Consider the following 27,040-nt stretch of genomic DNA (forward strand, 5'->3'; position numbering starts at 1 on the left):
AAATGAAGAGATTCATGGCCCTTCACAAAAGTCTAGTTACTAACTCAACGTGTCTGTGGTTGTGGGTCTGCGGTGCCCGACCATCCTGTGTTAACTGAGATGCTCGTAACTACGGCGTGTCCTTTAGGATTCCCTCCCGTGGTTTTAGTGGCCCGAGAGGTATTTCCTCAACCCTGGGACAGGGGGGAGGCTCAGTCAGGGGCTGCCGGGCGGGACAGATGAGATGAGAAGCGAGCCTCCGAGTACTGGGCGGGAGAAGGGTCTTCGGGCTCCCACCCCAACCCCATGTGTCCAATCAGTCTCTAAGTCCGTGTCTTCAGTGTCACTTGACCTTGTCCCCTTCCTGGGGCTCCTTTGCCATGGAACCTAACATAGGCACAGGTTCTGGGGATTCCGACGTGGGCCTCTTTGGGAGTCATTATTCAGCCCCGAAATCGTCTCTGAAATGCCAGTCGTGCTCCCCTTCCACAATACTCTACCCATGACTGCCAGAAATCAAACAGAAATGCCAGGCTTTTGTTTAAAATCCTTCTGGGCTACCGATCTCCTGTAGGATAAAGACTCCTCACCCGGCACCGCAGGCCCTCCTCGGAGACGGGCCCTGCCTGCGGCTCTGGCCTCCAAGGCTTCTGCTTCCCCCACCTACCCTGGGGGTACAAGCAGTGGACGAGGCTTGGGAATAAGGCTGCCCTCCAAATGAGGCTGGAGAATTCCCAGACCGGGGATGTAGTGAGCCGTCTGCGGGGATGAACCAAGAGAGCACCCCTAATGAAGAGAGAAGATTGCTGCTACATCCCGCGCTCCGCCAGGGAGCTGCGGGAGTCACGTGAAGAACCTGGGTGGCATCGAGTAAGCGGAAACCGAACCTGTACCCCCGCTGATCCAACAGAAAGGGCTGGCATGCCGGAGAGGAGGGCTGGACAGTGCCCGAGAGATGAGGTGGTCTTGAGCAGGAAGGAGAAGCACCACAGCATCCATTGGCCGGGAGCCTTGACTGGGTGTCCCCTCAGCCAGGCCCTACAGACCGAGTCGGTGCTCACCCACCAACCTCCAGGATTTCTCCCTCCAGGGGAGAATATGCTCGTCTAGTCTACTAGACTTTCCTCACAGCAGATTAATAAATGGGCTCCTGGGACCTCGCGGGTGGCGCAGGCGGTTGGGTGTCCAACTCTTGGTTTCTGCTCATGTCATGATCTCAGGTGGTGGCACTGAGCCTCGCTTCTCGGGCTCTGCACTCAGCACAGGATCTGTCTGAGATTCTTTCCCTCCCCTCTCCCTTCTCTCTGCCCCTCCCCAACTCTCTCTCTTAAATAAATAAAACCTTTAAAAATAAAGGTGATCCGGCGGCAGCTACAGGTCTGGAGGCTTAGTGTGCAAACTCCTCTGCAAGATGTCCCCTCACACAGGTTCTCTGGTGACGAAGACTGAGGTCCCACTGCTCATCTGTTCCCCCAGAGAGCCCCAAGTGTGTGGTCTATGGAAGACAGACAGATGGAAGGAAGGGCGAGCAGACAGGAAATCAGATGCCACCAGCGCAGGACAGAGGATCCTCCCGGTGGGCAGACCGCCTTCCTCAGGGGGCACTTACCTGTGTTACTGTGAGACACACAGGTTTACACCCGAAAGAGGCAACACGTCCCTGCTGTCCACATCTCCACACCTTTGCAGGAAGTTCCCACGGACGGAAGGACCCCCTCTTGTCAAAGTCACCTGAAGACCCACACTCCACCCTTCATGATCCGTGCACTATGTGGGATACAGCTACACTTAAAAAAAAAAAATCCATCTCTGATCTCAAATTCAAATGTAACTAACTGGGCATCCTGTCTATTTATCTGCTACATCTAGCAAAATTTGTAGTTCCTTCAAGACTCAGCTGTTGGGCTCTTCCCACCCTGCCCCGGCAGCCCCAAGAGCCCCGGGGGCTCTCCCTACCACCAACACGCCTCATCTAGGCTCTGTGGCAAACTTATCTCCCTGGAGCATGTTCCCTTTTATCTGCTTTCCTCTCGAACATGAGCCCCACAAGGATGTGTTCTAAATTTGTGTTATCTTGCCAGTCATTGAAGAAAAGTTAGAAAATCCAGGTAAGCAGGGCACCTGGGTGGCTCAGTGGGTTAAACCTCTGTCTTCAGCTCAGGTCATGGTCTTGGGGTCCTGGGATCGAGCCCTGCATCAGGCTCTCTGCTCAGTGGGGAGCTGTTTCCCCCTCTCTCTCTGCCTACCTCTCTGGCTACTTATGATCTCTGTGTGTGTGTGTGTCTCTGTCAAATAAGTAAATAAATAAATAAAATCTTAAAAAAGAAAATCTGAGTAAGCAAAAGGGGCCGAGGCTGGGGGTGGGGGCTGGTGAGGAAGCCCTCAAAGACGAATCCAGCACAGCGTCCTACTTTTGAGCCTCTGGTGAACAAGTTGAGACCAAAGTGGAAACCAAGACAGTAAACGAAACGTTACACACCCTTTTTATCCCCATCTCTCTTCTTCCAGGCAGGACCACATCAGTCACCAAGTGGTCCCCAGAGAGATAACCCTGACTCCCAAGAAAGATCTGCCCTCACTCTCTGGCCAACCCCTTGAAGGAAGGCACATGTTCCTGGGCAGGAAGTTCTAACCAAAGTCAACGCATTCCAAAAAGTTGGACATTCGCTGTTTCCCCCTTGCTCCTGTCTTTCTTGCTCCCAACAAAGATGAGATCAGCTTATACAGCTGGATTCTCCCTAAACCACAAATCGACCTGAAATGTATTCATTTCACCCTTGATGAGTTTCAAGACCTGATTATTTTGCAATGATAGCAAGGTTGATAAGTGTTAACAATTAACCAGATAACCAAAAAATTACCTTTTGATGTCTCACAGCACAGAACGAGAACTTCTGTATGTAGCCCCATAACGGGAAACCGTGAAAAATCATACACTTAAAGAAACATATTGAGTGACGTGTTAAAAAATAACATTTTTATTTTTGTAGTTGAATAAAGAGGAAAGAGAGAGGAGGAAGAGAAGGTGCTGGGGCTCCGTCTGGTTCCCCAATATAGGGAGGCAGAAGTCATGCATTGACTTCTGAAAATGACAAGTGGTGACTGGAAGCCAACTTTACCTGTGATTTTTTTTAACATTTTTTAAAGGTTTTATTTATTTATTTGACAGAGAGAGAGAGATCACAAGTAGGCAGAGCAACAGGCAGAAAAAAGGGGGAAGCAGGATCCCCATTGAACAGAGAGCCCAATGCGGGGCTCCATCCCAGGACCCCGAGATCACAACCCAACCCAAAGGCAGAGGCTTAACCCACTGAGCCACCCAGGTACACCCTTTTTTTAAACATTTCTATTTGTTTGTTTGCTTGCTTGTTTTAGAGAGGGAGAGAGAGAGAATGGGGGAGGGGTAGAAGGAGAGGGAGAGAATCTTGAGCAGGCTCCTCGACCAGCTCGGAGCCCAACACGGGGTTCGACCTCACCACCCTGACTTCATGACCAGAGTTGAAATCAAGAGCTGGAACCCACTGAGCCACCCACGTGGCCCACTCTCCTGAACTTTGGTGCCAGGGAAGGGAGTAGTGAAAACCAACACAGACCCAGCAGAGATGCTCGATAGATGTTTATTGGATGAAGGAGTAAAAGACAATCACCAGAGCCCGGTAGTTGCCCAAGCCCACCCTGGTTACAAATATAAGCCCACGCCCGATCCCCGTAGAAAAGAAGAGATGCACCAAGTGGAACTCCTGCGGCAGCCCTACACCCAGAACGGGCTGGGCTCTAAAAGCCACCTCGAGGAAGGTATGCCTTTAACTGCAGGTGTTTGTTTCCTTTGGCCCGGCAGTATGTAATTTCCCATTTTTAGAACAATGCTCCAAAGAACAGTCACCAAAACAACTTTCAGAGGGGGCGGTTTTCTTCCTGGCCGCTGCTACAGCCCTGTAAAACAACAATAACAAAGGGAATTTTATTCAAAACACCGTTTGCATCTCTCCATAAAACGGGGAGACCTCTCGTTAGCTTTGCGCCGGCTGAGAGAAGATCCCTGAGAACCCCTTGGTACAGCATCTAAACAAAGTCTTGTCTTGCGGAGGATAGGTCTGGACACTGCTCTGCTGTTGGATCTGTTTTGGTCTTGAAACACCACCCTCTGTGCGGTTCCTAGGCTGTGAGGATGGAAAGGATGTTTGTAGAGAGCCTGTGTCTGTTCTTAGGGTGCCCCGCGCAAGCCCAAAACCGGAAGAGGAGACGGTGCTCTTGAGGACATGCCAATAGCAGACTGAAGGGGAGGACCCAGGAAGGGATGAGGCGCCCCCTCCAGTCTTAGCCTTGACGAAATCCCTTTCATGACCATCTCCACACAGACTTTCTCTCTGCTTTGTAAACTCAAGAAATTGACTCCAAGACTTCAGGAGTCCTCCCCCACGCTCCCCAGATCACACCGAAATCCTTCCCACCGGACCCTGCATTTTTTCTCTCCTCGCTGGCTTCCTGGCCCAGTTTCTTTGACCCCCCCCATGTGGGTCTGCCCACCCTGGATTCATCTTACCCCCTCCCTGCTCAACCATGGTCAGTGACTCCTCCTCCTGCAGACGGAGTCCAGCATCCTTAGTGGGACCTCATCCGGAGCCAGTCTTCCCTTCTAAGCTTATCTTCCAGTAGTTCCTACATAAATCTTTGGCGCCCTCCAAACCGGTCGGCTTAACCACTCCAGACGCACCCCCTGCGCTCGAGGTACCCCTCCCTCCCTCACCTTCCTGGTCCCTTCTCTGTGACAAGATCTTATCCATTTCTGAAAGTCCTACCCAGCTAATACCTCTGTCATACCAGTCTAGCTGAAAGGGACCTCCCCCCCCAACCTCTAACTAAAGCACTGAGACTCTGCCCCACCCGAAGTGTCTCCACTCTAGAGAAATCATTCCCGTAACTTTTTTTTAATATGTGTGCTGAACTGTTTGAAGGAGAAAGGTGCTAAGCTTTAAGAGCCCTGGGTGGAACCAACTCAGTATCAGCTCCAACATTTTTTTTAAGATTTTATTTACGTATCTGACAGAGAGAGAGAGACAGAGAGAGAGGGAACACAAGCAGGGGGATGGGAGAGGGAGAAAGAGGCTTCCTGCCGAGCAGGGAGTTCAGTGCGGGACTCGAACCCAGGACCCTGGGATCATGACCTGAGCCGAAGGCAGACGCTTAATGACTGAGCCACCCAGGTGCCCCAGCTCCGACATCTCTATACTACCCTTTACTGAGCACTTGCTATGACCCTGCTGCTGGGCTGAGGGCTTCTTAGGTATGACCTCATTCAACCCTTGCGGTGAAACTATAAGGTAGGTACCAAGTCCCCTCTTCACAGACAAGGAAACAAAGGCTTTGAGAAGCTAAATAACTTCCTGAGAGCCTCCCGGTTTAAGAGGAGTGAACTGGAGCTCAAGCTTGGCTTCCAGTATTGACTTCTGTAGCCAATGCTTTCTCCTCAGAAAATTTACAACACGGAACAGTTAGGATGAGCAGGGCGGGTAGGAAACCACAGGTTCTTCTCCCAATTAGAACAAATTCATGGAAAGTTTCCCCATTCAATGCCGGGGGTTTTTTTCTTTCTTTTTTAAGACAGTAGAGGGATTTAATTCTGGAATGTCAGGAGACATGACGATGTTTTCTTTAAAAATGCTATCAGGGTGGGCGCCTATGTGGCTCAGTGGGTTAAAGCCTCTGCCTTTGGCTCAGGTCATGATCCCAGGGTCCTGGGATCGAGCCCCGAATCGGGCTCTCTGCTCAGCAGGGAACCTGCTTCCTCCTCTATCTCTGCCTGCCTCTCTGTCTACTTGTGATCTCTGTCTGTCAAATAAATAAATAAATAATCTTTAAAAAAAAAAAAAATTTTTTTTTAAATGGTATCAGGGTGCCTGGGTGGCTCAGACAGTTGAGCATCCGTCTCTTGGTTTCAGCTCAGGTCGTGATCCTGGGGTCGTGAGATCGAGCCCTGCATCAGGCTCCACGTTCAGCATGGCATCTGCTTGAGATTCTCTTTCTCCCTCTCCCTCTGCCCCTCCCCCCATACCCTCTCTCTTGCTGTCGCTCGCTCTCTCTCTTTCGAATACAAATAAATAAAGCTTTTCATTTTTTTTAATGGTATCAAAGGCTTTGATGCTTGGAGGGGAAGCTTTGATGCAGCACCTACATCACCCTAAGATCCCAAGCCAAGTAGCAAGAACAGAGATTGCGGTGCCCAGGTTCCAGTTCTTCTGTTTCGCAGCGGTGAGGCTCTGCAAGCTATTTACCTTCTGAAGTTCCAGTTTCATCTTCTTTAAAATGAGAATAATACCTAGCTGACAGGGTGGTTTGGATGAAGTCAATGAAATAATCTATATAAAACACCTAGCATACATTGAGTGTTCAGTAAATTACTGTTGTCACTACTTCCCTTGGACATAGGAATCTGCATTTCTTTTCATGTTCTTCAATCAAAGTCTACCACATACACGGTCAAGCACACAGGAGTGCACCTGGTGTGAGGAGCACAGAGGGATGTATGGAAGGATTGCATTACACTATTGTACCCCTGAAACTAATATGACACTATACATTAACTAAGTGCTATTAAAATAACATAAAATAATAAAATAAAATTAAATTAACTAAAATAAAATAAAATAATTGGGGAGTCTGTGTGGCTCAGTCTGCTGAGCTCTTGATTTCAGCTCAGGTCATGGTCTCAGGACCTTGCGATCAAGCCCGGGGGCCCTCAGCAGGGGGTCTGCTTGAGGATTTCTCTCCCTCTCCCTCTGTGCCTTCCCACCCTCCCAGCACCCCCCACCCCCTCACCCTCTCAAATACATAAATAAATCCTTGAGATAGAATAAAATGCATAAATGGACAGCCTGATCATCATTTACATATATGCACTTATATAAACACCACCCCAGTCCAGACACAGAACATTTCTAGCACCCCAAAAAGTTCTCTCATGTGCCCTCTCAGTCCATTGCCTCACCAGACAGAACTAAGATTTGACCTCTCCTATGTCAGCTTTGCCTCTTCTCGACCTTCATAGTAATGAAATCCTATAACATGTCATCTTTCACTCCCATGTCATACTCTACTGTAGGAATATGCCACCGTTTGTTTACTGCTTCAACCTGCCGTTGATGGGAACTTCAAGTTTGGAGACAATGCTTTTGAACATTCTTGTACATATCTCTGTGTGGTCGTATCTCTTAGATACATATACCCGGAGAGGAATGACTGAGTGAAGGAGTAGGCGTATCTTTAACTTGAACAGAAACTACCAAACAAGTTTCCTACGGGATTGTACATTTCTACGGTCCACACAGCGATGTATGCTAGTTCCAGTGGCTCTGTATCACCAGTGACCCCTGGTCTTGTCACTTTTTCATTCTAGCCGCTCTGGTGGGTGTGTAGTGCTATGTCCTCATGGTTAATTTTAACGTGCATCTTCCTCATGAGTAAAGTTGTCGAGCACCTTTGGCCATCTGGATATGATCTCTTGTGAGTATTTTTTTTTTAAGATTTTATTTATTTATTTGATAGACAGAGATCACAAGTAGGCAGAGGGGCAGGTAGAGAGAGAGAGGACGAAGCAGCGGAGAGACCGATGGGGGACTCGATCCCAGGACCCTGGGATCATGACCTGAGCCGAGGCAGAGGCTTTAACCCCCTGAGCCACCCAGGTGCCCCGATCTCTTGTGAATATTAAGTCTTTTGCCCAATTTCTATTGTGTCATCATCTTTTGCTTACTGATTTATTTTAAGGACTTTTTACAGATTTTATTTATTTACTTATTTATTTATTTGAGAGAGAGTGAGAGACAGAGAAAACCAAGCAGGGGGAAGGGAAGAAGCAGAGGGAGAGGGACAAGCAGATTCACTGCTGAACAGGGAGCCTGATGCAGGGCTCGATCCCAGGACCCTGAGATCACTACCTGAGCCCAAGGCAGACGCTTAACCCACTGAGCCACCCAGGTCCCCTTCTTATTGATTTATGATGGTTCTTCATAGATCCTGAAAGTGAACACTTGGTCGAATGTATGTATTGCAGATTTCTTCTGAGACAGAGGCTTGCCTTTTCATGTTTTGAATGGTGCTTTTTGTTGAGTTATACTTCCGATAAAGCTCAATTTACCAGTTTCTCTTCTATAGTCAGTGCTTTCGGTGTTGTTTTAGAAAATCTTGTCCACCCCCAAGGTCATGAAGACATCCACTCTATGTTAATTTCCTTTAATCTCGTTTTCCCTGTATCTTCCTCTGGAGTTGGAGATTAGCAGCTTTTTCAATAAGGAGCGAAGTTCGAACAGAAAACCTCACCATGGGGCACCTGGGTGGCTCAGGGGGTTAAAGCCTCTGCCTTCGGCTCAGGTCATGATCCCAGGCCCACATCGTCTCTCTGCTCAGCGGAAAGCCTGCTTCCTCCTTTCTCTCTGCCTGCCTCTCTGCCTACTTGTGATCTCTGTCTGTCAAATAAATAAATAAATAAATTTAATTTTACAAAAAGAAAGAAAGAAAACCTCACCATGACTGGTTTGCCTGGTGTTGCTCACAGGACAATGACTGCCTGTCTTGGGACCCACCAGTCTGTCATCCTAAAGCCAACCTAGAGCATCAAAGAGGACCCCTGCAGACTGGCTATACTTCTGGAATTCCAGAGACCCTAATTTGGGGGTGCTGGGGAACACGTCTTCCAAAATGAGCCAGAAAGGAGCAGGGACATTTGGGGAGGATATCAGTCCCCCTCAGGACTGTTTACACTCTCAGCCCAGCGGCTTACTCCGACACCCTAACTGGGATCACTGGGCAGACACATTCTTCCCATCCTAGCACGCTCGCTGCTCCCCTTTATAAAACTTTTGCCCACACATGTTTCCCCCCCACACCCTGGATTTGCCCTTTTATCATCATTCTTCTACCCACTTGTCATTTCTAGGGCACTTACAATGTCTTTGCTCTTTCCTCCCTTCAACCCCTCTCCTTTAATGCAAGGTTTCCCAGCCTCCCTTGTCATAGATATTTGGGGCTAGAAACTCCTGTGCTACGGGGCCCGCCCCTTACGCTGTAGGACGCACAGCTCTTCTGGGTCCGCCCATTTCCTTCCCACCTTCCTCTGTCAATCAAGAGGCCTGAGGGAACAGCAAGAGGGTGGGAGGCAAATCATAGCTTTTTCAAGCTGAAGAGAGCCTTAGATACGATCTAGTGCAACCCCCTCATTTTACAGATGAGGAAACGGATCCCGAGAGGGGGAGGGAGAGGATACACCACAGCCAAATATGTGGGGGAACAAAGCCAGGCCAAACAGGAAGTCAAAATTCCAGGGCTGGAGGCAGAATTTCCAGTCCCACCAGGGAACCTGGGACTGCTTCCCACAGCAACTTTCTCCCTCCAAGCCACAGGTCCTGTTCCAGAAACAACCAGGGCTGCTCAGATCGAACAGCAGACTGGGATCGGACAAGCCCCCCGCGTGTGCATGGGAGCGTTGATCCCTGAGAGTCCGTTCCAGAGCCTCCAGTGGGCACCGATGACCACCCATGCCAACGGGAGTGTTTTGAGGTGACTAACGCCATGACCACATCTTAGTTTTAATTCTGTCATTGTGAGGGAAATGACGGACATACCACCTGGGTGCACCTGTCGGAGCGGAGGAGTTGGAGAGGAACAGAGGTGGGTGGAGAGCCGGAGGGAGCCTGGAGATCAGGTCTGTTCTGGCCCTGTCACCAAACAGGCAGGTGATGGGATCCCCAGGGCAGCCCCCAAGTTAAGGCTGGAGCCTCCCAAGTTATGGTGGCTATTAACCCCTACTGAGCACTTACTAGACCCTAGACCCTGTTCTGAACACCTTATACATACATGAATTGGGTCTGTCCTCACCCAGCCTCTGAAGGAGACACTGTCATTCTCCCACATTGAAGATGCTGACATGGAGCCGGTAGCCTCAGGTCAAGCAGCAGGATGCCTTCCTGAACCATCTTCGATGACTTCTCGCCAGCACCAAGCTCACCCCCACAAACAAGAGGACAAGTATGAAGACAGAAAGGGGTATGGAAATCATGCCCTTTCCTTGGTCCCAGTCCTGGGCCTTCTGCTCCCATCAGACTTACAAGACATGGGCTGGGGAAATGCCCAGCCCAAGGCCCTCTGAGGATCCCTCCCGTACTGGTCCGGGCGCTGGCCCTGGCCAGAGCCATGCTGTCAAGGACCCAGCACCACTTCCTCCTGCCGGGGTTATGGTGGCGGGAGAACATGGCGCAACCTAGTGGCTCTAGAATCTAGGTGCCATGGGAGGTCCAGCCTCAGATGAACTTTCCTGTATCAGTACCTGTAGCTGGCAGTACAGGAAAGACTGTCCTTCCTCGGCAAACAGGGACAGTTTATAAATAACACTCATAAATGAGATGGAGGGAGTTGCTCAAAGCCCCAGGGATATAACAGCAAACAATAGGCTGGGATTCGAACCAGCCACCAATCCCGCCCGTCCCCAGCGCTCTCAGAGGACAGGAGTCAAACGCCATCTGCCCTTGGAGTGCCGGCCATTGCATTCTCTCCGGCACCCCCACCCCCACAGCTGGGCGGGTGCCTGGACAAGGAAGCCCGAACCTTGTTCAGGGCATTGTTCTCCCTCAGAAGAGGATCTCGAAAGCAGAAGGAAATTAGAAACAACCACACAATGAATACCAGATTCTCCTTTCTCCCGGCTTTGGCGGCCAGGAGATGAAGCAGGGCCGGCTGACGGCGCGCCCCACCCAGCAGCTGCTGGCCCTCCAGGAAGTCCTCCGTGCCACCGGGAAGGGCTGGTCTTGGAGGCTGCTCTGGTTCTCTATCCATTTCTACAAGGTCCATGTTCTTTCTTCAGCTAGATGCTGACTCCGTGAGGGCAGAGATGCACCTGGGGTTTCCTTCCCACAAGGTGTAACGGACAAGTTGCCGGCCCTCTGTGATGGTGGGTTGAGTAACTGATTCCATCCGGGCACTTTCCTAGACACTGCCCAAGTGTAAACTCATCGAATCCCCATAGCCACCCCATGAGGGCAAAACTATCATTAGTCACGTTTTGGTCATGAGGAAGTGGAGTCCAAGCGATGCAGAGATGAGCAGGACTGATCTGACTGCAGTAGCTTTGATGGGACTCCAGGATCCCAGCCCCCCCACTCCTTACCAACATCGGAATCCCCCAGCGAAGCCATGAGACATGCACAGAACCCTCCTGAGGTCAACGTCCAACCCCACATGCCAGCTAAACAGGGTGACCTAAGAGAAGACATGTCCCCTTTAGAACTCTCACCCCGAGAGATAGCACAGGGTGTGGATGGACATTAACAAGCCCTTGAGAAGAAGACAATCTGACCAACTTAGCATCTGAACATGCCTCCTAAGTATTTTTTCTTAAAAAATAACCTCTTTTTTTCTGTTGGGGCCATTATTCATTTTAACATAATGTTGTGTTTTATGCCTCCTACGTAAGTAGGCACCGGCTTTGAATGTTGTGGAATATTGAGCCCATATATCTAGTCAAACTTCTGTTTGCTTTTTGCTGCATCCATAGCTACGATCTGAATAAATAGAGGAGAAAGGTTTGGCTCCCTATCCCACTAGCTGGGCCTTATGCCATCATTCCCCAAAACAAAGGGGAGAAGATGCCAGAAGTGAGGGACCAGGGTTAATGGTGAAAGAAAACACTGTCCTGTTCCAAGGGGTACTGAGCAGAGTCAAAACTCCCCAGACAGGGATGTGGAGGGGGCAGGAAGGCCCTCCCCTAGCTCCCAGTAAGGAGCATCCACATTTTTAAAGCTGTGGGCAGAGGAGAGAGGAGTGGAGCTGTCAACAGCCCAGCCCCCTGCAGATGAGGTCACAGGCCTGGAGGATAACAGCAAAACCCAGCTTGTAAGTGGTGCATCTGGACCTAGGACCCAAGTCCTCTCTGACCAATTCAGGGCATGCACCCCTCCACCTTGTTGCCCATCGGCGGCAGGATCTGGAAGCTCTTGCTGTCTGTTAAGTGTCCTGCATGCTCTAGACAGTATAACAGCCACGCCCCTGACCATGTGCTGAGAGGCTCTGTTCCGCTGAAACAAGAAAACCCAAGGATCAGTCTTTGTCCTTGGACTTTGGGAGTGCAGCCACGCAGATGGACCTGGGGTGGTTTTGTTGTTGTTGTTGTTAGTCTGTTATATCAGAATGTTAAAACAAATGTTCTAACCTTTGGAAAGGTCAAGGTCACCCATTCACTCTCTGCATGAGCCCATTGTCACACAAAGGAAAGGGAGGGGAATCTTCATCCCTGGGCACCTTCACCATCCTGCGACCCTTCTCCCATCTCAGAAGGCATCTGAGTCTCCAGAAAAGCCTCCCCACCCTGTCCAGTAATAGCCACCCGTCTGGTGCACTTCAGCCCATCCCCATGCCTCTTTCAAGGCGAGGGACTCAACTACCCCATCCTGCTTCCCCCTCTCTCCTGCTGGCTTCTTTGGCTCATCCAGTAAACATCTTCAAGTCTGCCCCAAACTGGAAAGATCTCTTTGCATCTGCCTCTTGCGGCCAGAGATTGCCCCATCTCTCCTCTTACCTTCAACATCAAATTTCCTGGTCATCTACCTTCCTCTCCTAAATCTCTCCCACTAATTCGTAAGCTTGTAGTGGACAGCCCGGCCCAACCACTTTATGGGAACTACTCTCTCAAGAGCCACACACAGTCTACGGGCAGCAACTCCAGCAGCCTCCGCTCTATACCCATCCTATGTGACCAACAGAAAAAATGCTTCCTTGTGCAATGTGCCTAGAGCAAGGACGGTGCATCGCTTACTCAAAAGCCATTCCCCTTCTCCTTAGCTGGCACAATCCCAACTTTGTTCAAAGACAGGAAAGTGATTCTTGTATTTCAGCAAGGTGGGCCCAGTCCCTGGTCCAAGGGCAGGCATGTGTCCTTTCTAACCAGTGGAATATGGAGGAACACCTGTTGGAGTCTTCTGGGGGCAGCACTCTCACCATCTCACCCCCCACCAAGAAGAGAGAAACATGTGAGGAGGATGTCTGCCCCACCCTGCTCCTGGTTTCCTGTCTTTGAACTCAGTTGTGTGACGATGTGATGCTTGAGGCTGAGGGAAGGCTAAGAGCACCTGAGCAACACTGGCCCAGAGCATTGCCACCAAACATTTTGACTACGAGAAGAATCATCTCTTGTCTTCATCACCATGGGACAGGTTTGCCATGACCTGGAGCCAGTAGCATCCCCAACCAATGTCCTTCCCCTCTTGGTTACTGACACTTCTCTCCTGTCCCTCATTCTCAAGTCTCCATGACCCTTTGACAGCCCCTCTGCTCACCCCTTGAATATCGGGGTTCTCCTGGCCCTCCGTGCTGCCTCGGTGTGTTCCCTCTTCATCCACTGGCTACTAACTCAACAAATGTCTTCTATATGCCTGGCTAGCCTCATAGAGTTGACACTCTAGGTGGGGGAGACAAACAATACACAAGATGAACAGGTAACAGATCTCAGCTGGTGATCAGTCCATGCTCTGAATGAAGATAAACTAAAGAGGATGTTGAGAAAGATGTGTTACTTCCTCAGGCTGTAGGCAGTGACCCAAGGGGGAGCATTTAGGCTGGAGTTTGAAGGGTGAGAAGGAAAAGCGATGGCAGTGATGGGGCACTGCATCCCAGACAGTGGGAACAGCATGAACCATGGCTGAGTGCCCCAGGAAGGAAAGACACGGCATGTTATGGGGACTGCCAGGAAACCAGTGAGGATGGAGAAGAGTGAAGGGAAGGGGGGAGTCTGATGAAGCTGAGATCTGTGTAGGACTTTGGAAGTCCCTGGAAGGTGGTGGTTGCTATGCTAAGTGCAGCTGGAATTCATGAGGGAAGATGAAACAGTCCAGTGGAATCTGTGCTCCTACAAGATCACCGTGGCTGGAATTTGGAGCCAAAGTAGAAGAGGGGAGGCAGTGTGGACTCACAGTCACCTCAGTGAGAGATGGGGGTGGCTTGGCCCTGGACAGCGGCAGTGCAGATGGTGACGTGTTTCCCTTGTGATGTATTTCCGAGGAAGCAATTAGGGAACTAGCCGATGAGGGGGAGCCCAGCGGTAAGGAAGCGGGAGGCATCAAGGGTGATCCCCATATTTTCTAGCTTCAACACAAGGAAGAGTTGTACCATTGATTGAAATGGAGAAGCAGGTTTAGGGGTAAGGCAGACAAATCATTTTTGGAGTTCTGTTTTGGAGATGGACTTCATCCAAGTGAAGAGAGCAAGAGACAGCTAGGTACTCAAGGCTGAAGCTCAGGGAATTGGGAATTTGTCTAGATTGTCATCCTAGAAATGTATTAAAAGCCATAGGAATGGATAAGATCCACTGAAGGAAGCACAGAAAGGGAAACACTAGGGTCCTCAGGCCACTGAAGTGAGAGATATTATTTATTTTTCACATCTCCCTTTGTCTTCTCCTTGTGATGTCAGAATGCCACATCTTATCAGTTTAAATCCAAAATATCCCAAAAGCTGTCTTCTCTCTCCATTCCCATGATTGTGCCCTTCCAGCCTTGACCTTGTCTCCCCTGGACACTTTCAACAGCCTCCTGGACTTTGGTCCCTCCAGTGCATCCACCATTCTGCCACCGGTGGGGTGAGCCTCCGCTCAGCTGTAGCAAAACTGAAACCAGAGGGTGCAGCAGGAAGCATCAGAGAAGGAGCTGTGAGAATGGGGTCACCCAGACCAGAGCTGGAGAGGCACCCAGGACAGAGAGAACGAGGTGCCCAAGTCGGAAACCACAGCAACTGGGGTGGGTGCAGGCAGACTCCTGCCGTGCACCCTAGTCAGCACCCTGCTCTGGCAGGATTGGTTTATTAGCACAGTTTACTCCCACCAGCTCATGTGGTTTCAAACTTCAAGGTACCCAACACCTGGCACACCAGCAACCACTCTCTACAACAGATGACAACAACAATGCTAAAAATAACAGTGACTAACGTTTGTTGGGTGCCAGGCACTGTACCAAGTGCCCAAGTATCCCCCCCCCAAGTTCATAAAACAACCCCATGAGGGAGACGTTCTAGACGGGGTTCTGAGGTGCAGGGAGATGGAGGAGCCGTGGATAGCAAGGACTTTGGTTGTTGGAGAGACGGAGGTTCATCTGCCGCTACACGATTGGGCTCCATGGGCTCTCCCAGCCTCCTCTGTAAGAAGCTTAAATAGGATAACCTGGGGGATGTCTAGGGGGCTCAGTTGGTTAAGCAGCAGGCCCTTGATTTTGGCTCAGGTCATGATCTCAGGAGTCCTGGGATCAAGCCCCACGTTGGGCTCCACACTCAGCAGGGAGACTGCCTCAGGATTCTCTCCCTCTCCCTCTGCCCCTCCCCACCACTCACTTGCCTGCCCACTCGCTCTCTAAAATAAATAAATCTTGAAAAAGAAAAAGAGAACTTGGTAAAGCCTTTAGTTAATGCCTATCACAAGAAATGTTCAATACCCATCACTGTGATAACTAAGAAAAACAAAAGCCAGCTGGTGTCATTTCCCCATATTAAAAGCCTCCAGTGGCTCCCACTCCCCAAAGATAAGGACTCCCAGGTGGCACTCTGACCCGCCCACGCGACCTGCTCCTCCATCTGAGGCCACTCACTTCCTGAATGAACCGCATTGTTACACCTCCTCGGAGCCTCTGCTTTTGCTGCCTGCAGGAGGAGAACGCCCTCCTGGCCCTTCTCCAGCAGGGAGGGGACAAGAAGTTGTCAGCAGGGAGCTCCAAGAGCCCCCAGCCCTCGCCTCGCTGGACTTACAGACTGGGATCTCTCTCACCTATTTGCATTCTGGGGGCCTCGCACAGCAGCAGCCATTCAGCAGATGCTGACTGAAGTAAGTATCAAAAACTCATGACATTTTCAAAAAACAGTCATGGGAAGGTTGGTGGAGAGATCAGTTCAGGATTCCAGGAAGGGCCGGCATCTCAGCCAGCCCTTCTATCTGTGGGCCAGCGGTATCACCTCCACATGCCAAGGACGGGTCTCAACTCATCTCTTCTCCACCAAGACTTCAGAACAATCCTGGGGGCGAGACTTCAGTTCAAATACCACGGGTGGTTTGGGGAATGCAGCCCAGGGCAAAAGGTCGGGTCAGAGAACGGTTGTCATCTGGTCCAGTGTTCTTCCGGGTCCCTCTGCAACCCCGGACGCTCACCCTGTGCCCATCCCAGGTCCTTGCCCAGCAAGCCACCTGGAAGGCCAATTGCTGGAATGCTTCGAATGACTGCTTACTAAGAAGACTCTCAAGGGGCACCTGGCTGGCCATCGGTGGGGCATGCGACTCTTGATCTTGGGGTTGGGAGTTCAAGACACATTGAGTGTAGAGATTACTTAAAATTAAAATCCTTAAACAAAAAAAGAAGAAGAAGAAGAGGCCTCTAGAAGACCAAAAGCCTTTAGTCTCAAAATAATAATGGTCTCAAAGGACAGATAGTACTTCATGACAATTAGCAAAATATTCCCAAGAAGCCTACCGGCAAATCACATATCCCATCCCAAAGAGAGTAATCACAGTAAGAGATAACACTGCTTCCTACATGCCCAGGATTTCACATCTATAGTCTCATTGTATCTGTACAACACAACTATGATGTGCATGGTTACTATCACCCCCTTTTCAGCAAGGGGGAGGCAGAGGCTATTTAAGAACAGCTTGTGAGGCTATTTAAGAACAGTCTCTTAAGCATCAGACTCTCGATTTCAGCTCAGGTCATGATCTCAGGGTCATGAGAACGAGCCCCACATCAGGGTCCACGCTCAGGAGGGAGTCTGCTTGAGATTCTCTCCCTCTCCCTCTGTCCTGCCTGCCTATCTCTCTTTCTCAACTAAATAAATTAATTTCAAAAGAAAAGAAGAACAGCTTGTAAGTGGGGACCCAGACCTGGAGGCACCCCCCACTCTGGAGCCTGGGATTCTACCCACCATGCCCCAGAGCCTGTGCCATTGCACTGTCTGCAAGAAGGAGCTCTGATCCCACGTGACAGTGGATTAGGAGGATCGGTTGAATTCCTGTAGTTTCTTACCAGCTGCTTTCACTTGGAGGGTGGAGAAGGCAGACAAGCACTTCCATGGTTTTATTTGACTTCTGTCTAAAACTTCCCAACTGAGGGGGTGATGGAGATCGAAGCCAGGAAGTGTCTTCCTCAACCCTTGTCCCCTGAGTCTGAGCTCTTCCTGGGCTCACACAAGGGAACCCGTGAAGTTGCAAGAGGGGTTTCTGCAAGTTTTGCAAGGATAATAGGAGGATCCTATGGCCCTCTGCTCCCCGAAACAAAGTCAGATGTCCCAGGAGCATCCCATCTCTGAACCAAATCCATAGCTAGGTGCTGCATTTCCAGAAGGGTAAACAGCATTATCTTGACATGTCAGAAGGCGTACTTCAGATATTTTAAACCTGTCTTGGCTTTCTCCCACAATTGAGGTTGTTCTTCCCCCGAGCAGAATCTTCCAGCTGGCTGTTATCACTCTTGTCCAACTTGTCACTCATCAGCTTCCCTGAGGACCAGCGTGGCTCCAGGGTTATTTCTTCCACCTTATCCTCACTCCAGGGGAAACCACTATACCCAACACCATTTGGGCTGAGGAAGTTGAATTCATGATAACAATAAGAATAAAATCAGGGGACGCCTGGGTGGCTCAGTCAGTTAAGCGTCTGCCTTTGGCTCAGGTTGTGATCTCAGGGTCCTGGGATCATGCCCCAGGTCAGCTTCCTTGCTCAGTGGGGAGTCGGCTTCTCCCTTCCCTCTTCCCCTCCCCCTACTCATTCGCTCTCTCTCAAAGAATTTTTTTTAAAGAAAGAATAAAATCAGCTATGATTTTTTGAGTACTTCATATGTATCACGCATGACTCAGAAATGAGGAAACTAAGACTCAGAAACACCCCAGAAGACCCAACTCGTCAACAGCAGAGCCAGGATTTGAACCCAGAACTTGCATTTGGCACTTCACGACTATCTTCCAAGAAGGTTACAACCTGGTGTCCATAGGAGCTGAGCAAGTTCTCCAGAGTGTTTTGGCTCCCCTAGAAGGAGGGCTGGCTTGAGGAGACCCTCTAAGTAGGAGATATAGTTTGAATTCTAGTCTGGATTTGGGGGTTCTGTCCCAGGAACACATCTCCCCATAAAAGGACTGTGTCTAAATACATTCTGCCATGGGCTCAGTCAGAAACTCTAAGTTAATTCTGACACAGCTCAAGGGTTTGAAAAGAATGCCCTCTTCCATTTCTAGCACCCTCAGAATGACTATGAACAGAAAGACTATCAAATCCCCAAACCATTTAGCTAACTGATGTGAATAAAAGGCTGAAAAGACAGCCTTGAGATCAAGGTGAGGGAGCTGGAATGTTCGTGGCAACAGCATGTACTGCCCACCCTCACTCCAGCAATAAGAGCCAGGATGCCATCCTTGGGACCCCCGCCTTCTGCCAAAAATCAAAGCTGAATGGCAGGTAAAGAGATGCTGAGTCCAGGAACCCAAGCAGGGACAGATCTTCCCGGATGTTGGGGAAGTCCACAAAGTAGCTCAGGAGGACCCTCATGGAAGAGAAGAATGGGAAGGGGAAAAGAGGGCGCTTGACAAGTGACCTTCACGAGCTCATCCTGGGGTTGAAAGTTAGTGGACTGGCACACCTGCTCCCACGCCGGGCTCTAGGCCTGTCCTTGAAAGCCTCCAAGATGTTGAGGACCTACACCCCAGCTACCTGGTTGTCTGCTAAAGCCCAGATTTGCATTTCCTAAAGAAATGCGTGGACCAGAGCCAGGAGAAGGCCCTAAATGGCCAGAACACCCATCACTGTCTTCCTTAAAATGGTTTCCTGACCCAATGAAAGAAAGCAAGAGTTTTGTGAACCCAAAAGAGCTGGGCTGGGGGCCCAGGGATCCCCAAACTTGCCTTTGTTTTGTCCCCCTAATGGCCAAGGATGCAATCCTCCTGTTTCTTCTAGAGCTACCGTCTGCTCTCCCTTCCGTATCCTGCACACTCACCTCCTCATGCCACCTGTGGAGCTGATGTCAACCCCACGGGCCAGGCTGGGCCCCCTGCAAACCCAGCCATCAACCATAACCCTAGATGTGCAGCAGTTGGCAGCACAGTCCCGAGGGATGGGCCGCCCAGGCAGCCACAGCGTGGCCCCCATGCAAGCTTGTGCCCCACTCTCGCATCAGACTCCCTATAGGGGGGGCCTCTTCTGTCTGATCCTCGGAGATCCTGGCCCAGAGACCGGCCCTTGTTACAAGCTGACTTGTGTCCCTAAACCCATATGTGGAGCCCTAACCCTCATCACCTCAAAATGTGACTTTATTTGGAGACAGGATCTATAAAGAGGTGATTAAGTTAAAATAAGCCCATAGGGTGGGTCTTAATCCAGTCTGACGGTGTCTTCAGAAGAAGAGGAAATTTGCAGCCACAAACAGACTCAGGGACACACGTGCGTGCGGAGGACCAATGAGGACAAGGTGGGAAGGCTGCCGTCAACGACAGAGGCCTCAGAGGAAAGCAAACCCGCCAACACCTTTGTCTGGGACTTCCGAACTGTGACGGAATGATTTTCTGGTGTTGAAGCTCCCTGGTCTGTCTTGGTCTATTTTGCTATGGTAGCCTGAGCAAATTAATACAGACCTCATTTCGGGGCTCTGCCACTTTCTGTGACTAATAATAATAAAGTCTAACCTTTATTCCGCATCCGGCACTGTGCTAAAGCAGTTTGCCTGCCTAGCTCATTCAATCTTCTCAACAACATAAGGAACGTTACCCCATTTTACAGATGGGAAAACTGATGCTCAGAGAAGTTACCGCCTTACCCAAGCTGATACATGACTGCAACGGGATTCAACCTGCAGCCATCACAACATGCCCCTGGGGATGCCCAGGGCACCAGTTCCCAGAAGCACCTGCAACATGAATGCTGGTGCCCCCCTAGGATCCATCAGCTGAAATCCCCCCCCCACACACTGGTGGTTTCAGAAGGAGGGGCTGATTAGCAGTAAGGGGGGAACCCTAGTGATGGAATTAGTGCTCTTATAGAAGGGACCTCAGAGAATGCCCTCACCTCTTTCCACCATGTGAGGACACAGTGAGAAGTTGGTAGGCCCCAACCCGGAAGAGAACCAGAACCTGACCATGCTGGCTCCCTGACCTCAGACTTCCAGGGCTTCGAGAAATACGTTTCTATCATTAATAAGCCACCCAGGCTTCTTGGCCTTTTCTCTAAGATCAAGTGTTAATAAGCCGCCCAGTCTATGGTACCGTGTCGCAGCAGCCCCAACTAAGACAGCACCCCTAAGTCCAGCTCTCAGACCAGATTGATGAGCCCGATGGGTAGAGCCAACATGGCCAGTGGTGACACATGGCCCCAGAGCGTCTTCCTGGAACCCCACGGGTGGCATGTCCTGCCAGGAGCCCATGAACCTCACGTTCCTCCTCTGAAGGCCTGTGGAGCTGTGACTTCACTCCTCTCCCCTCTGAGGGATGCCTCTGCCACATTGTTCTTCGGCAGCGGGCGCTGAGCAAGCCCCCTGGAACCACCATAAGCTCACCCTTCACAAGCCGCCTCTTCAAATCATTCCCGTAGCGAAGCGCCCTTGCGCACTCAAGTTCATCGATTGACCTTAGAAAAAGGGATAGCTCAGAAGCAACAGAAATGACAACTACCTACCTAGAATAAGATGAGGACAGTTCCTCGTCCCCTCCCCCCATGCCAGAAGGTCAGAGCTTCAACGGGCCTTAGAGACCGCCCCCTTTTCCTTCACCAGTGGGTCCTCAGATGCAGCAGACCGAGCCGGGGCGGTGGTGAGCCCGGGGAGCCCGACATCTCTTGCCGCTAACTTTACCTCACTGTCCCTGCAGGCCTCCTGCAGAAAAATGCCACAGTCAAACCCTCTTAATGAACAAAGCCAAGCTTTGTAAGCACGAGGAGGAATAAAATCTGTCGGTCCTGGGACTCATGTTACTGCGCTCATTTCAAGGTAAGCGTTATTAGCTCCCCACCGGGCTTCTCCTGAGCAACGTGAGAGCAGGAGTGGGCTCTGACCCCCCCATCGCCCCAAGCCCCACGTGTGTCTCTCAAGGTGCAGCACCCAAACCCCCTGCCTCAGACTCACCCAGAGGCCTTGATAAATGCAATTTCGATCTACGGACTCAGGCTCTCCAGAGTGGGGCCCAGGAATCTGCATTCCTCGGGCACCCCAGCTGATTCTGAGTCTCACCGCTCTGCCGGCTCCTTAGCCCACTCGGGAAGTGGGCCAGGCCCTGATGTGGGACATCAGGAGGGGAACTGACTGTCCTGGTGTGGTGCAGAGGGTTCCTGGGACATGGGACAGGCACCATCCTAGCCCCCTTCAAATCACACACAAGGACAAGGAGCAGGGGTTCCCAAGCTCCCAGGTGAGATGTCATCTCCAAATGTCTCTTACTTGGTGTTGGAATGCGCTCCAAATGTACTCAGTGTTGAGAGTGGGCGTGGGTGATGTTCTGGGATTTCACAACACTCCGGATGAAAAAATGAAGTCAGGGCATGAGGAGCTGACTCAGGGACTCTAGAAGAGGGGCCGGCTCCCCCAGCGGGTCCCCTGCCCAGAATCTACCATCTCCACCCTGTGCTGAAAGCAGCAAAAACCTGCCCCGAGCCACTGTCCAATTAGGATCAGAGGAGTGACCCTTGGATAGGAGAATCAAGGGGTGTCAGAACCAGAAAGTCTCCTGGAGATCAGACAGTCCTGGTCCCTCACTTCTCAGATGAGGAAACTAGAGTCCCAAAGGGCCACATGATTGGTAGTGTCGCAGAGGGAGCCAGCCAGAAGGTGACTCCAGCTCTCTCATCTCTGCACAGCGACACAAGCCCTTCTGCGGGGCAAAAAAAGAAAATGATAATAGCAGAAAAAGAAACCAGAAATCTCAGTTGAGGGGGAGAAGCCTAGACACATAGATGGGGTAGAGCAACAGGTGCTTAAGGACCATGGTGTCCTAACCCCCCCACACGCATTACAGATAAGAAACAGAGCGACACAGAGGTCACATATATTCCTCAAGGTCATACACAGGAAACATCCTTTGCAGGTCACTGAAGCACTGTCCACAGTGGGACCTGCCAACGAATCCAAAGATTTACTGTATTTGAAATGAGACACTGTGCCGCAGAAGGGAGGGACCAGTGCTCCAGAAGACAGAACTGGAGCCCTGGGTCCACGGACACAGTCCCGAAGCCTTCATCCTGGGGGACTTTCTCCCAGAGGATAGGGGCTATTCTGGGAAGAGCAATGGGGGTGACTTTCGCTTTTCACTTTGAACAGTTTTGAGGGGGCGCCTGGGTGGCTCAGTCAATTAAGCGTCTGCCTTCTGCTCAGGTCATGATCTCAGGCTCTTGGGATCAAGCCCCCCATCAGGCTCCCCCACTCAGTGGGGAGTCTGCTTCTCCCTCTCCCAGTCCCCCTCCCCCTGCTTGTTCTCTCCTCCCCACAAATAAATAAAATCTTTAAAATAATAAAATAAATAAATAAGATTAAGCAGGGAGGCGGAGCTCTTTGGTGGCTTGAGAGAGAGGAGCGGGAGACCAAGCCCTGAGCCGCAGAAAGCAGAGAGATGAGAACAGGGGATTTTAAGGCAGAGGCTGAAATCAAGGCAAGAAGACCAAAGGACCCCTCGGTAACTGGAGGTAAGGTGGGTTTCCTGGAGGGGAGATGCCAGTGTGGTGGCAGAATTGGACTCCAAGTTGCCTTTTTAAGTACCTTAAAAGTAGCTAATCTGGAGATCGTCAAGCATTTCTACTTGTCATAGTCACAGGAGAAAGAGAGCACCTAAGGATTTTAGAACTAATTTCTTTAAAGTATTTTGAGTTCTCCACAACTGAGCATTCAAAAATATTACCTCCAAGTTATAGTCCATGACAAAATGGAAACAATATTCCAGGAATTGGTGCCTCTGTGGTTGACCCAGTAAAACCCTGGCTATGCGGAACCCTTAGGGAATGAATGAGTCACTTTATAGAGTAGAATTTCCTGAATAGCTTGAAGGCGAAAACCTTAAGTGGCAAACAAGTCAACTTTTAAATAGAGGTTTCTAAACTTTCTAAACTGGCCTCCTCACCCCCTGCTTTCTAAAACAGAGGACCCAGGACATAACCTCATTTTAAGGCAGTCCTTAGGGGCTCACCAATGCCTGGAAGGACTCCACTCTTAGGTCCAGAATTTTCCCTCTCTTGCCATCATCCCCACCCCACACCGGTGCCTCACTCCCGCCACCCCCGCCCTGCACTCACTTCATCCCTGGTCCCCACTCCAGGGCCTCATTACTGTGGGTCATCCAGGCATCCCGGAGCTCAACAGCCATGCCCAGCGGATCAGCAGTTCTCTCTGTCTCTCTTATTATAGCTGCAGAATTGGAATCTATCAAAGAAAGGCACAGAACCACATGGCCAGCCGCCACAGATATAGGCAGCCTGTGTTTGACACAGGACACTGCCCTTTATAGAGTTTCTAAAGCAGCCGCACAGGTAGTTTTAGCTCCATTTTGATGACAAAACTAAGATTTGCAGGTTCTGTGAGCTTCGTAAGGTCCCCAGACCAAACACCAGTGTTCTAACCCCAAATCCTTCCACCTTGCTACCGTTTCAATTACCTACTTTGATCACGTGTCTTAAAATCTGCCAAGAGAACAGGCAGAAGGAGCCAAAATCAGCAACCCAGCTAAACCCCTTTAACTTGAAGATTCTTGGAATCAAGCTGGGCGGTAACTGTTTATTTCCGTTATTGTTAAAGTGTAGCTTGTGCGAATCATCGAATCATTGAAATTGCAAATGGCAAAGAAGTATTCCAGAGCCAGCCCACCGAGGTGTTTCTGAGAGAGGGGGTACGGACCACGTGACCAGGTCGGCCCTGTAATTGTGAACATCCCCTAAGGGAAGAAATCAAGGGGTTGGGGAGGAGTGAAAGTATCTGTGATTAAACTACTCTCAGGAGAGCTGGCTTCTGCTCTATTTTTATCTGGAAGTCCTACAGACCGGGAATGTGTTTCTAACGATGGGTCCATTTCCACCATATCCCAGGACAACACCCTTAGTGCCCTGTGTTCCAACAAATCACTTATGACGGAATGCCAGCCGTTTGGATTTCTGTGGAAAGTACACCCCACTGTCACTCTGACTGTTATCCCTTTAAGTTTATGACCACAGATCTCAAGTTACCACCCAGTACTGTTCGGAAAGGCTACTCCGTTTCTTAGCAAGTTCCCTCTCCCCCTGCCCGCGATGGCCATTCCATACCCTCTGCTCTCCCCTCGAGCCTCTTCCCTGCCTCTGTTCTCCGTCCATGACCTCGCCCCTTATGTCACCCAGAAAAATAGAAGCCAGGATCAAAGGCTACCTCTTCTCCCCTCCATCAAGCCCTCGGCCCCTCAGTATCCAACTCTCCCTTCAGGCCAGTTCTGTTGATACAGTGACCACCTGTCCCAGTCTGCCTGGGCCTGGCAGCGGGGAGTGGCCCTAGGACATGGAACTTTCCGTTTTAAAGCTTTCCCAGGATGTGGGACTTTCGGTGCTAAAACTGGGGGAGTCACTCTAAACACAGATGTGCTCCCCCTCCCCCACTCCTTCCCATCGGAGGCCCACCCTCCGGAGGACATGGGGTGCCATCCCCGAGGGCTCCAGTCCAACATCACTCTCTCTTCTGCCTCAACCACCTCTCCCTGTCCACGGACTCCTTCCCCTGACCATGTAGACAAGGCCTAAGATCTTCCTCCCTAAAGAATAAGGAACATCTCCCTGGACCCCACTCTTCTCTCCTCCTGCCAACTCGATTTGCTGTCCTCCCGAGCAAAGCTCTCCCCATGCTCACTGCCTCCTTTCACACCTGCCATTCTTGGTCAACCGCTTCCACTCGGGCCCCCTCCTCTTCCCTCCAACAAAACCTCCGTGGTCAAGATCACCCACACGGCCAAATCCAAAGTGAATTCTGAGTTCCCGTCTTATTCAACCTGGTAAGGTTGGTAAGGGATCAAGATTTTTGCATCTTTATTTCCTACTGATTACAGACCAACACTTTTGAGAAGGAGAACACGAAGGAACAGCTAGTTACAAGAATGAGGACGTGCTTGGGTAAAATGGCTATGAACATAGCTGAATGCCTACTCTGAATTTCTAGAACATGTCCCCCTGACCCAGGCTCTGCTCTAGATCCCATACTCTCCAGCTTAGAAAGGGCCAGTGGTTGGGGGCCTTCTAAGAGGGAAATTTGGACAAAGAGACGCAGATGTGTACAGAAGGAAGATGGCCATGGGTGTGAAGAGGCAGAAATGGAGGCTACAGCCGTAAACCAAGGAATGCCAAGGCTTGCCAGCAACCGGCAGAAGCCAGGAAGAGGCAAGGCAAGAGGCTTAGGCTTCCCTAGAACCTTCAGAGGGCACGTGGCCCCGACAACACTTTCTTTCTGGACTTGCTGTCTCCAGACCGAGAGAGAATAAATTTCTGTTATCTTAAGCCACCTGGAGAAACCAATACGACCCGCAGTTTGGATTTCCAGCCTGGACTGCCTCCCTGAACACCAGAACTCTCTTCGCACATCCGTGTCCTTGACATTGTCCTCTAGCAGTCTCAAACGTGACATGTCCCTAACTGAACTTTGGGGTTTTCTTCCCCAGACCGTTTTCTCCCGGTACACGGCAGAGGCCTTTTGTTAGCTGTTCAGGCCAAAAACGTAGGCGTCATCGTGCATCCCTCTCTCGCCACTGCACCTACATATCCAGTCCCTCAGCAGTTTCTGTCAGCTCTGCGTTCTAGATGTTTCCTCCCCTTCTGCCAACCATCATCACCTCTTGCCTCACTAGACTGTTCCAAAAGGGCAAGGACTTAGTCTGTTCATGGCTCTCCATGGGACCTGGAACGTAATGGGCATTCCATAAATACTTGTTAGATCAATGAATGAAATGAAACCTTATTAATTCAAACATTCCCCTGACTAAGAGTTTGGATCGCACGGATTGCATGGAGCACTGGGTGTGGTGCAAAAATAATGAATACTGTTATGCTGAAAATAAATTAAAAATACATTTAAAAAAAAAAAAAAAGAGTTTGGATCATGTAAACAAAGGCTACCAAGCCCAGCAACAGTAAAATGAAGATAAGGAAGCATTTTAACTATGTGGGGCAATAAACCATTTACAAGCAATATGTTAACCCTGAATCATTGCATACTCACAAGGGTCCCCAGGTTTCCCTCTTAAATGACCTGGTTTACTTGGTGGTTATACAGAGCCTGGGTCCTTCCTAGTTCAATCCATTCGAAGCATAGCCTTCAAAGTAGTATCAGTACATTTCCTTAAAAGAAAAGGCATTATCTACAACTCAAACTTTTTTTAAAATATGTTATTTATTTATTTGACAAACAGCGATCACAAGTAGGTGGAGAGGCAGGCAGAGAGAGAGGAGGAAGCAAGCTCCCTGCTGAGCAGAGAACCTGATGCGGGACTCGATCCCAGGACCCTGGGATCATGCCCTGAGCTGAAGGCAGAGGCTTTAACCCACTGAGCCACCCAGGCACCCCTACAACTCAAACTTTTGCAGTGACCTTTGAGAGCATACACATGCTAGAAACACCAGAGCTCTTCGATGTTTCTCGTCTCCACCATGGCTCGCCTAGCATTCCAAAAATGCATCTTGAAATACTCAAGCCTTTTGACACTGAGGAAAGCATGCTAGAAGCTGGGATTGGTTTGAAGAAGAGAGATAGCCACTCTCTCAAGCAGTTCTCAGCACACCCCATTGAGCCCGCAGCAGCGCCTTCCTCCCCTAGAGGATGTGATCCGTACAATGGGTGGCCCACATTTGGCCATCTTCTCTGTGAAGTTGTTGCATACGGTTCATACCTCTGAAGTTCAATTCAGTTCAGCAAACACTTCCTGCAGCCTGATCTCGGGTCAGACACAGGGCCAGTGCCAAGGGCTCAAAGATGAGTAAACAACACAGAGTCCCTAACTTCCAGAATCTTCCACTGGGGGATAAGTATATTAGTTATATTAATTATATTGGGATTATGTTCACATACCCAGACCATAACAAAAGCTT

At 50.2% G+C, this 27,040-nt stretch overlaps 1 long non-coding RNA gene across 2 annotated transcripts in view; it reads right to left on the bottom strand.

The window, feature by feature from the left end:
- Nucleotides 1–3,880: 3,880 nt before the first annotated feature.
- The window catches only part of LOC106003553, a 48,992-nt gene continuing 25,832 nt past the window's right edge, over nucleotides 3,881–27,040 (bottom strand). Inside the window, exon 3 of one of the 2 annotated variants that reach the window (XR_006601605.1) lies at nucleotides 3,881–3,912. This is a non-coding gene — a long non-coding RNA (uncharacterized LOC106003553). The remainder of the gene's footprint in view (nucleotides 3,913–27,040) is intronic. The other variant, XR_006601604.1, reaches the window with a different exon arrangement.

The sequence above is a fragment of the Mustela putorius genome, unplaced genomic scaffold (genome assembly GCF_011764305.1).
Source record: "Mustela putorius furo isolate JIRA1106 unplaced genomic scaffold, ASM1176430v1.1 tig00000127_pilon_pilon_pilon, whole genome shotgun sequence".
NCBI classification, from domain to species: Eukaryota; Metazoa; Chordata; class Mammalia; order Carnivora; family Mustelidae; genus Mustela; species Mustela putorius.